This window comes from Anser brachyrhynchus, assembly GCF_964034855.1.
Source record: "Anser brachyrhynchus genome assembly, chromosome: 1".
Taxonomy (NCBI): Eukaryota; Metazoa; Chordata; class Aves; order Anseriformes; family Anatidae; genus Anser; species Anser brachyrhynchus.
The window spans coordinates 162,173,636-162,185,770 of NC_137694.1; the positions used below are offsets into that span (position 1 = coordinate 162,173,636).

The window sequence follows — 12,135 nt, forward strand, 5'->3', positions numbered from 1 at the left end:
CATTGCTAAATGTGTAAAAGGACCCCAACGGGAAAAGAGGAAGAGGAAGAAGACATCTGTCATTAGCATCACACTACAAACATACATACACACATACAAAGGCATGGGCTTGCATACATGCAATGCACATACAAAGGACTCACAATACTGATGATTCACTGGAAACCCCCAGCCTCCTTTTAAGGAGGACTGATTCTGTTGAAGGGTAATGAAAGGTCATATGTAACAACAGAAAAAAAATGGGTAGATACTAAAAGGACTTTTTTTTTTTTTTTTGGTCCAGACGTTTTAAATTGTAATACAGTTTTATTTTGTATGTAATACACAATTTAGAGCAACTGAAATACTAGAGATTCTGTATGAATGTCAGGAAACACTTCTTCATTGTGAGAGTGACTAAGCACTGGCGCAGGTTGCCCAGAGTGCTTGTGGAGTCTTCTTGGAAATCTTCAAAGGCCATCTGGGCATAGTCCTGGGCAACCTGATCTAGGTAGCATTGTTTGAGCAGGGGAGTTGGACCAGATGACCTCTGGAGGTCCCTTCCAAATTCAACTATTCTGTGATTTTGTGAATTTCAGTTGTGAGCCTTAATATTATTGTAACTGAACTAGTAATAATAGCTGCTATATTTTGTTCACATTGCTAACATTTTAGATTAAACAAACACTCTTGGTTTCACATAGTTCAACTTTCATAAGTTGTTATCCTCTTTCTGTTGATAACAATAGTCTTAACGTTACACTCGTCCTGTGCCAATTAAGTATAGCTTTGAACATACAAATTAACTAATTGCAGTTTTCAATCTAAGAAAATAGAAGGTAAACAAAACCAAGTAGGCTTTTCCTTAAAGCTATGATATACTGATATGATATGGAAAGAAACAGGGTCGTATCTCACTAGAGGACCTAAGTACATTCACTCTTTGGCATCCCCTGGGAACTTAAATACTGTTTTCAGAGATAATTCCTTTCAGTTTGAGAAAGAAAAGCCTGAAAAACAGCAGCTTTCACTATTTTTCATAGGTTGATCTTTTTGATGGTTTCAGCTGAGCTACTGTCATCATTGAAACGTCATTTCCCTTTCCTTCTTTTTGACACTTTGAGATTCAGAGTAACTGCTATCAACCTGCAATTCAAAAAGGCTCTGTACTTCTTAATTTTTATAAACTCTTTCTTATGAGTTCAATACTGTGCAGAATAAAAGACAGAAACTACAAACTGAATGCTAAAAAACAAAACAAAACAAAAAACTTGAAAATAATAAAAAAAAGAAAAAATAAAAAACTATCGGAGAAAGTTGAAATTATTGGAGAGTGTTCAGAGAAGGGCAACAAAGATGTTGAAAGGCCTAGAGGGAAGATGTATGAGGAGTGGCTTAGGTCACTTGGCCTGTTCAGCCTGGAAAAGAGGAGGCTGAGGGGAGACTTCATCGTGCTCTACAGCTTCCTCACGAAGGGGAGTGGAGGGGAAGGCGCCGATCTATTCTCTTTAGTGAACAGTGATAGGACCCAAGGGAATGGAGTCAAGCTGCAACAAGGGAGGTTCAGGCTGGATATCAGGAAAAGTTCTTCACTGAGAGGGTTGTTGCACACTGGAACAGGCTCCCCAGGGATGTAGACACTGCACCAAGCCTGTCAGAGTCTAAGAAGCATTTGGACTATGCTCTCAGTCATATGGTCTGAAATTTTTGGGTAGACCTGTGTGGTACCAGGAGTTGGACTCGATAGTCCTCGTGGGTCCCTTCCAACTTGGGATATTCTATGATTCTATGATTCTGATTCTAAAAGTTTTTGCAGTGGTGCTCAAAGATAAAACTTGTGAATGTTTCAGAGGCATAACTGTATTTAGCACTTCCCATTAGCTCCTAAACAACTTTCATTTTCATCTTACTCTGTATTCTAAATGTCTTGCAGGTCTGAAGGTTGCAATACAGCATTCACAACATATTCTTACCCGACTTTGATTCTACAATTTCTGACAGTGTACATATCCCCTATCCAGGGACTCTACCTGCTCTAGTGAGGTCTCCTGACCACATTCAGCTCTGAATCAAGGCATTTACCAATTCACTGAGACATGCTGACACATTGTCTTAATACAACTTCATAGCAGAGAATTAAAATAAGAAATCAAAAACACTCGTGATTTAATTGAAGGGTGTTATTCAGATATCGATCAGCCCTCAGATGCACAATAATCGATGTAGGAGGAGAACAGGCCTGAGCCTGTTTAGTTTATGATTGCCTACAGAATTGCTCTAAGGTGTTCTGGGTAAAATTTTACTTGGTGCTTTTTAGTCTGAAAACATTATTCCATTTCATTGGGCATTCAGATGTTGAGTCTTAATTGCCTCAGTTCTTGCTGTCGTATTATATTCTGCCAATATTCCCTGCTACATATATGTAAAAATATTTCTTGTTGTAGCAAAAAAAGCCCAAAAAAAACAACTTCAAGGCATATCATTGCATATGATATTACCTATCCATTACTTTTCACTTTCCTCCTCATTTAATTTTATGTTCATACAATAATGCTTTTTTATAAAGAAATTTCAGTCCTGTAGGAGCCAATGACAACTCTTCACCATATGGTACTGAATGTTTTACTGAAGGATTGTGCTTAATACCATTTCAATAGCAGTTTTCTTCATGGTTTATAATTTACTAAAGAAGGTTCTTTATACTGAAATACTCACAATTTGGATCCATATAAGCTCTCTTTTGTTCCTCCTCTGGTTTCACAGGATCTAAATTAAAAAGTGTAATTTATGTTTCAGCAGTATTGGCAACATTAGAAAGATAACTTTGTAAAAAGTGAGTTTTTAAGGAGAAATTCTGGACGTTATAGATCCAAATCTTGCCCCTTGTCATGTTATGGAAAGCAAGTGAAAGAAATGAACAGAAATAGATAATAGATAGTAATAATAGATAATAATATCCCACAGAGATTCATGGGGTCTGCAAAAATTTTTGACTTGTGAAATTCGTAATGGAGAGACTGGGAACATGTGTTCCATGATACACACTGTGTATAGCTTGCTACCTATGTCAACACAGAGAATTTATAAACAAGAGAGTTTATAAACAAGAATGTTAACATCAGTTCAAAAACATCTTTATTCAAGAAAAAAATAATGCAATAAAGTCCATGATTTTCAGGTATTTTTCCAAGTCCATCTTCTGTTACCCATGCAAAAAAAAAATCCAGATATTCAGAAATTAAGGTAAACAAGCTTACATTCAGCACCACTTAAAAAATCTATTTGTTTGGTCCTTTATGTCCCTATGGAAATTCTGAACATTTTTTTTATATGCAAACCACAGATAAGTATGAGTTGGTGAAAACAGAAATCAAAATGCTCTGCTGCATGAAAGTCTCTAATATGAACTTAGATTTTTCAACAGCTATGTTATCATAGAATAGAATCATAGAATTGTAGAATCATAGAATTGTAGAATTGTAGAATTGCAGAATCGTAGAATTGTAGACTCATAGAATCAGAGAATCTTAGAATCATAGAATGATTTGGGTTGGAAGAGGCCTAAAAACCATCTTTATGGGGTTCCAACTCCATTGCCATGGGCAGGGACACCTACCACTAGACCAGTTTGCCCAAAGCCCCATCCAGCGTGGCCTTGAACACCTCCAGGGATTGGACAACCACAGCTTCTCTGGACAACCTGTTCCAGTGCCTCACTATGCTCACAGGAAAAAATTTCTTCCTTATATTTAATCTAAATCTCCCCTCTTCTAGTTTAAAACCATTACTCCTTGTCCTATCACTACACTCCCTGATAAAGAGTCCATCTCTGTCTTTCTTGTTGGCCCCCTTTAGGTACTGGAAGGATGCTATAAGGTCTCCCCAGAGCCTTCTCTTCTCCAGTCTGAACAACCCCAACTCCCTCAACTTTTCTTTATAGGAGAGGTGCTCCAGCCCTTTGATTATCCACATGATCATACAGAAGTTATTCTAAAAAACACTTTTGTAGGTTTTTAGATGCCTACGCTCAAAAGCATCACTGCCAATTAAGACAAACTTTTTCCTTGGAGTTAGTGCAGACTTCTTACAGTCCATCTTCATTCTGACTGTCACAAACTATTATGTAGTGAATGTGAATGTACAAAACTGAAAAAGTCAGAACTCACAAACTGAAAAATGTGTGATTGTACTATGTGTGATTCCTGCACTAAAGCTGATATCTCTTAGGCTCATATGGTGATCACACCTCTACATAAGAAGGACTGTCCATATAAATGAGATAATATAACTGATCCTTAGGTCTTCCTAAGAACAGAGGTATAGTGAACATGCTATAAGACTACAAGCACTACATAATTCTGGAATTAGAAGCAAAATTAGTCTTCAGCTATCTGGGATTAACTGCAAAATAAAAGTGGTTACTGAAAAATATTATTAAGATCACTATTTTCAAACAATAATAAAACACTTCTATGCTTTTTGTTGTTGTTTCTTTTTATTTTAGTGAATGTATATTAGGTTACAAGGAATTGTAACAGTTCTCTGATTCACAGATAAATCTAGCTATTTAATATAATACCTTGTGAATAAACTGATTGTGAACAAACACAAATAAAGAGGCAAACATATTTTTACTATGGATATTTTAACTTTTATTAACACTCAACCTTAAGAAATCAATAAACTTAGGCACATTGCCTGATTTGCATTTTCATCACTCTGCATTCAAGTTGCCCTCAGTACTCTGAATCAAAAAGAGGGTAAGCCTCCAATATACTCCTGAGCACTTCAATCACACTATGCTTCTTAGTCAGAATATGCCACTTAGATAAATAATTTTATCCTAGGTGTATGTATATTAATTTCAAACTCATTCTAGACACCTCTAAGAAATACTTCTTCAGGGATAAAAAGGTAAGCTCCAATGATGCTGTGGTTTAAGCTGGCAGGGGGCTAAGCATCACACAGCCATTCACTCATCCATCACACATACACTGGTATTGGGGTGAGAATCAGAAAAAATAAATAAAATAAAATAAATAAAAATAAAATAAAATAAAATAAATAAAATAATAAAATAAAATAAAATAAAATAAATAAAATAAAATAAAATAAAATAAAATAAAATAAATGCTCATGAGTTGAGATAAAGGAAGTTTAGTAGTACAGAAAATGAATAATAATAATAACAATAGCAATGATAATAATAATAATAAAGCAAGTGATGCACAATGCAATCGCTCACCACCCACTGACCAATGCCCATCCCATCCCAAAGCAGCGTGCCCTCTTCCCAGCCAGGCACCTCATTTTCAGGATGACATCACATGGTTTTAAACATTCTTTTGGCCAAAATCAACTCCATACCTGCTGAAACCAGGACAGATGTTAATGAAACAAAACAAAACAAACAAACAAAAAATCCCCACTTTCTTCCTAAAAAAAAAATGATACGCACCTTAGAAGACTGAGGTGCTAGGAGTCAGTTCCAAATGTTTGTCCCACCTTGTAGGAAAATGTCTTGCTAGGAATAAGATATATATATATTTTTAATTATTATTTGGAGTGAGGAAGATAGAAGGGAGATACAGTCTGAGAAGCTCTGTGTCTCTGTGAAAGAAGTCACATTAAAAGATACTGGCAGGGAAATAAGAATTTGCAGCATTAGAGATATTCAGATGTTACAGATTTTTTTTTTTCTTTTATTAAATGATCGTCAGTTTTGTAACCCTTGTGTCCTGTCTGTACTAAAACAGTCAGAAATTAATGACATTCAAGATGCTTTACATGGTTGATGACTTTATAAAATTCAGTGGAAAAGTGTCTCTAAGAGAGTGATACTTATGAATGGAATGGAAATTTCCAAAACCTTTAACTCTGTTGTGACTGATGATTTTATTCTCTGGGTCTTAGAGCTTAACATTACTAGTTTTATTGTGTTTTCAAATTTTTGCATTAATCTCAAATTTGTTGATATTAATGGTTTTAGATCAGTCTTTGAGCTGACACTATTTACATGCAAACATAAAAGCAGTGAAAAAATATACAAACAAACCTCCACTGTCTTTCTCATAGCTGTTAGGCTAAATCCTTTGATCTGTAAGTTCTGTGTATCTCAGTTACACTCTGTATTAGGAGCTACTGAATCTGCAGCCTGAGACAAGGCTGCTGCAGCTTCGTTCCCAGGCATAACCAGTACCAAAGCTGAAGATGCATTCCCAGTAAGCAAACACATACACCAAAAGTATACATCTATACGTAGCCAGGAACATATTGCACTCACACAAATGTAGACAATACAAGCTGCCTCAACCTGCTCCCCTCTGGCTGAGCAGGACAGAGACCCTGCATTAGGAATACAAACATACATGCAAGTGGATCCTCCCAGCAGCTGAGCTCAGACTCTCAGTATGCCCATTAGTGTCCCCAGGATGCCATTCTCCCCAGTTGCTGAAACCTGGACATACTAAGATCCTGAGGCTGCAATCCATTGCTGGTGCAGGCTGTACACACACACACACACACACATACACACACACACACACACGCATTCATACCTAGAGCTGGCTGGGGTGCTCCTGCCTCTCCAATACCCAATTCTGCCATGGTCTCACCCAGAGACCACCCCTAGCTCCCAGGCTGCTCCACCTACTGCTACCTAATCAACTTGACCTTCACTCGTGACCACACACTTGCACATCTACAGGTGCTGCACCATAGACACACAAGCCCCTATGACCCACACCGATTGTTGATGCTTAAGTCCACTCACTCTGGTCTCTCCAGTTTCTGACACCACCAGCACACTGGCCCTTCAACTCACAGTCTAACTTCAGTGACTGGCATCATGATCTCCATATGCACACATGAAAGAGACTTCCTCCCCCTAGAAAAGAGTTAGAAGTGAAGTTTTATAATATAGGACAGATAGTACTAATCAGCCATGCAGCATTGCCAGAAAAATATACTGAACAGCCATGTGTTTAAATGCAAATAGCTTTTTTTTCATCCCCTCATCCGTCTATTTTCCTGCATTCTGTACACTATTATCCTTGTTTTCTGTAGGCATGAAAATAAAGCAAATACTTAGGTGACCAAAGAAGCTTGGCCTGGTACATAACTGTTGTCTTTGCTACTCAGTGACTTTAACCAAAGAAAAAACAGATCATAGAATCATATAATGGTGTGGGTTGGAAAGGACCTTAAACATCATCTAGTTCCAGCCCCCCTGACAGGGACACCTTCCACTAGATCAGGTTGCTCAAAGCCCCATCCAACCTGGCCTTGAACACTTCCAGGGATGGGGCATACACAGCTTCTCTGGGCAACTTGTTCCAGTGCCTCATCACCCTCTGAGTGAAGATCTTCCTTATATCTAATTTTAATCTGCCCTCTTTGAGTTTAAATCCATTCCACATTGTCCTGTCACTATACTCCCTGATAAAGTGTTTCTCTCCAGCTTTCTTGTAGGCCTCCTTTAGGTATTGGAAGGGTTCTATAACATTTCCCCAGAGCCTTCTCTTGTCCGGGCTAAACAGTCCCAACTCTCTCAGCCGGTCTTCGTAGGAGAGATTCTCTAGCCCTCTGATCATCTTTGTTGTCCTCCTCTGGATTCACTCCAGCCGGTCTATGTCCTTCTGATGTTGAGGGCCCCAGAACTGAACAGTATTGCAGGTGGAGTCTCATGAGAACAGAGCAGATCAGAGGGGAAGAATCACCTCCTTTGACTTGCTGGCCACACTTCTTTTGATGCAGCCTAGGACACGATTAGCTTTCTGGGTTCCAAGTGTATACAGCTGGCTCACGTTCAGCTTCTCGTCAAACAACATTCCCAAATACTTCTCCTCAGAGCTACTCTCAATCCATTTTCTGCCCAGCTTCTTGGGATGGGATTTGTACTTGGGATTGCACAGGCCGAATACAGGACCTTGCACTTGGCCTTGTCGAACTTTATGAGGTTCACACAGGCCCACCTCTCAAGCCTGTCCAGGTTCCTCTGCATGGCATCCCTTCCCTCCATCATATCTACTGAACCACACTTGGTGTCATCGGCAAACTTGCTAAGGGTGCGCTCAGTCTCACTGTCCATGTTGCTGACAAAGATGTTAAATAGCACTGGTATGATGACCAACCCCTGAGGAACAGATATTCAGCACTCCATAACAAAGCTAAAAATCAATTTTCCACACAAAGCTTGACAATGAATATTAATTTCTGCACCTGAGCAACTGAGAGCTGATGGGCATCTGTGAGTGCTCAGAACATTCTTACTTCCAGCCTGATCTACCTTTTTGTTACTTTAATGTATTATTTTATATAATGTTTGTATTTGTGTTTCTTTGTTTTTCAACAAGATGGCCTAATGTTTGCCCTACAGCTACTGTGGATAAACAGCAATGAGAATCACGGTTTCTGAGACTCATTATGTAAACTGCACCCTTAGATCCATATTATACTACCTTTGAAAATCATTTCACTTATTCAAATGTCCATTTTCATAGCACTTCATTTTTATACAGACAGCTTACAGCACAATGGCCTTTAAAAAAGTGTGTCATACTGATATAATCAGGTGAATAATACAAGATATGTGACCCAAAGGCTTTTTGTTCCCTGTAGCAGTTCTCCTGGTAACATACCTAAGTAATTATGAAGAATCTGCAATGATGTGCAGAGATACTCTTTCCTTTGATACCCTAGGGAATTCTACAGACATGTCCTTGAACTTAAATAGATTGATTCCCTCCAGGTCTTTTGTTAGTAAGATATATGTGGATATATATATATATTTTATTCTAATGTCTGTGGAGTTCTTCAGAGAGTTATGCCCTTGAACGTCTGCCAAAGTGATTCCCTGAAGACCCTCTATTAGACAAGCATGTTTCATCCCAAACCTTCAAGAATAGGAAGTTCACTACTGTTTGAGATTTTTAGGAGAGTGATAATACCTAAAGTGTCTATTTGCCTAAGAGTTTAGATTGGCAAACCTCAGGAATATTCCATGTGGTTGTTTTGTCACTTCTATTAATTCTATTCATATAGTGGGGGTCAAAAGTGTTTTTTGTTTGTTTGTTTGTTTGTTTCTAAATATCCCAAACTGTTTTTTAGATATTAAGTAGCCAGATAATTAAAGCAAGTATATGAGATACCTTATGCAAACTCAGCATAAAAATCCACTTTTTTTCCTTCCTGATATTGAAAAGATATGTGTTTAAAAGTCAAGTTAATATATTGTTGAATTTAAACTTTCTTATTATTTGACACATATTTTAGAGAAGGAAATGCAAGGAAGTGCTATAAAGAATTCCAGGTAAAATAATTAAAGTATTTTTATAAATCTGTAACACTGCCTATATACTTTTTATATTATTATTATTATTACTTAATTTATTTATTAGGGCCTTTTTACGAGTTGAAGGAATCACAGAATCACAGAATTGTAAGGGTTGGAAGGGACCTCAAAGAGATCATTGGGTCCAACCCTCCTGCCAAAGCAGGCTCCCCAGAGCAGGTTGCCCAGGTAAGCGTCCAAGGGGGCCTTGTATATCTCCAGAGAAGGAGACTCCACAACCTCCCCGGGCAGCCTGTTCCAGTGTTCCATCACCCTTGGCGTGAAGAAGTTCTTTCACATATTGGTGCAGAACTTCCTGTGATCCATTTTGTGGCCATTGCCCCTTGTCCTGTCCCCACAAACCACTGAAAAGAGGTTGGCCAAATCCGTCTGTCTCCAACACTTAAGATATTTGTAAACATTGATAAGATCTCCTCTCGGTCTTCTTTTCTCAGCAGACATGGATCTCAGTCTTTCCTTACAGGGGAGATGATCCAGGCCCCGAATTATCTTTGTGACCCTCTGCTGGACTCTTTCCAGGAGATCCCTCTCTTTTTTTGTATTAGGGAGTCCAGAACTGGACACAGTACTCCAGGTAGATCTTGAATGAATGAAAGAATGAAATGAAAGAAATTAAATTAATGAATGAAATTTTGAAGCGAAAAGAATGAATGAAATCTCAGAAATTTTAATTATATTCTGAAATTACCAAAGTTTCTTGAACATTTTTCTTTTCAGTTTACCCTTCTGTATTTCTTTAGTTGAGCTACTAAAATTCAGGATTTATGAACTTGAAAAAGAATATTTATATCCAGGTGTTGGGTTGACCTTAAAAATTAAAGCATAAGGACATAGCCAAAAAAGTAATCATGTAAACAATATAAATTTAAATAATGCTGAATTGCTGTTTTTGCATAGTGACTTTCATAATCAAACCTTGTTCATTGTGCATGTCAGTAGGTGTGCATTGGTGGTAAAAATGTTCAGCATCCTTTAAAAAATTCCTGGAGTAGATTAATCTTTTATTATTATTATTATTATTATTATTATTATCATATATTTTTTCATTTTTTTATTTACTCTACTAGCTGTCAGAGTTAATAGGACCTAAACACTACAAAAATCATCAGTAAAACACTGTATTTGATCTAAAATTATATTCAGACAGTCTAGAAATAATCTAATTGCTTTTTGGTGTTCATATACATTTTCAAGTAATAATTCATTTTGTGAAGATCAAGATTATAGAAATGTGGAATTGCATAAGGAGGCTGAGAGCATGGCTTTTTTTATATTATTATTATTTGTCTGCTTTTTTTTTTTCTTGTTCAGAAAATTCCTTGCTATATAGACTTAATACATTGACAAGGTACCTTTGCTAGAGCTTAATGTGTCACTGTTGCTGACATAAAGCTTCTGTTCAGCATGATGTTCAGCAGAAACCTTTTGGGCTTACCCAGAATATGACTTCTTTTTGTCTTAGAAAGTAAGACCAATGACAGACTCATTCCAATTTTTTAGTGCATAATATACGTAGCGATATCAATATTAAACCCCCAAATAGCTTCTCTTCCCCCACAGAGCAAACACATACATACAATAGATGCTGGTTCCCAAAACTTTCACTTCTATGATGTCAGGGATTTATTCTGCTTAGTAAATAGTGTGTTATTTTCTTTCATGTAGAAGAATTTATATAATTTTTAAAAGTATAGAAAACTGTGGCCTTAGAGAAAACAACAGCAAGTCTGTGGACAGTAATTTACTTGCTATCATTTACAACCCCCTCCCCCCAACCTGAGATAGAAGTATTAATTTGTTGTCACATCTATTCCATAAGTTCCAGCTACGGATTACATGTACTTTCCTTTTCAGTAGGAACACCTCTAAGTTTAAAGAAGCCCTGTCAAAATCATGCAATGAAAGATTACAAAAGTTTTAATACTGTGAAATCACTGCAGTATTATTTTACCTAATATTAGCCATCCAGACTGGCCATTTAGTCTAAGGCATTTGTATTGACTGGCATGTCCCACAGTCTTCAGATGTCTTTGGGAGCCTGAGTGAAGCACACTGCAACTCCCTTCCAGCCTCCATGCAAAAATTCCTTTCCATGTAAATGTGTGTTGTGGTTTAACCCGGCTGGCAGCTAAACACCACACAGCCGTTCACTCACCCTCCCCCCTCCCTCTCTTGGATGGGGGAGAGAAACGGGAAAGTGAAACCGGTGAGTTGAGATAAAGACAGTTTACTAAGACAGGAATATAATAATAACAATAATAATAATAATAGTGATAATGATAATAGTATTAATAGTAATAATGTGTAAGAAAACAAGTGATGCACAATGCAATTGCTCACCACCCGCTGACCGATGCCCAGCCTATCCCCGAGCAGCCGGCCCCCCACCCCGGCCAGCCACCCTTATATATTGTTTAGCATGATGTCAGATGGTATGGAATACCCCTTTGGCCAGTTTGGGTCAGCTGTCCTGGGTCTGTCCCCTCCCAGCTCCTGCTGCACCCCTAGCCTGCTCGCTGGCAGGACAGAGCAAGAAGCCAAAAAGTCCTTGGCCTGGTGTAAACACTGCTCTGCAACAATTAAAACATCAGCATGTTATCAGCGCTCTTCTCACCCTAATCCAAAACATAGCACCCTACCAGCTACTATGAGGGAAAATTAACTCTGTCCTAACTGGAACCAGGACAATGTGAAACAGTAGAGAGGTGTGCCTGAGCCTTGCTGTGACATAGAAGGAGCAACAGAGAAACAGTCCTCATTTCTACCTTATAAAGATTTCCTTTCTCTGCTCTCTATGGATTGAA

At 37.9% G+C, this 12,135-nt stretch overlaps 1 long non-coding RNA gene across 3 annotated transcripts; it reads right to left on the reverse strand.

Moving 5' to 3' along the window:
- Positions 1-4,291: 4,291 nt before the first annotated feature.
- Positions 4,292-11,708, reverse strand: LOC308189756. 3 transcript variants are annotated; one of them, XR_013946577.1, is made up of 5 exons: positions 11,672-11,708; positions 9,793-9,911; positions 6,752-6,865; positions 5,438-5,503; positions 4,292-5,346 (listed from the first exon to the last, which is right to left on the reverse strand). It is a non-coding gene; the product is annotated as an uncharacterized lncRNA (long non-coding RNA). The 3 variants fall into 3 exon arrangements; XR_013946578.1 differs by having other exon boundaries at positions 5,438-6,865; XR_013946579.1 differs by having other exon boundaries at positions 4,292-6,865.
- Positions 11,709-12,135: the final 427 nt, after the last annotated feature.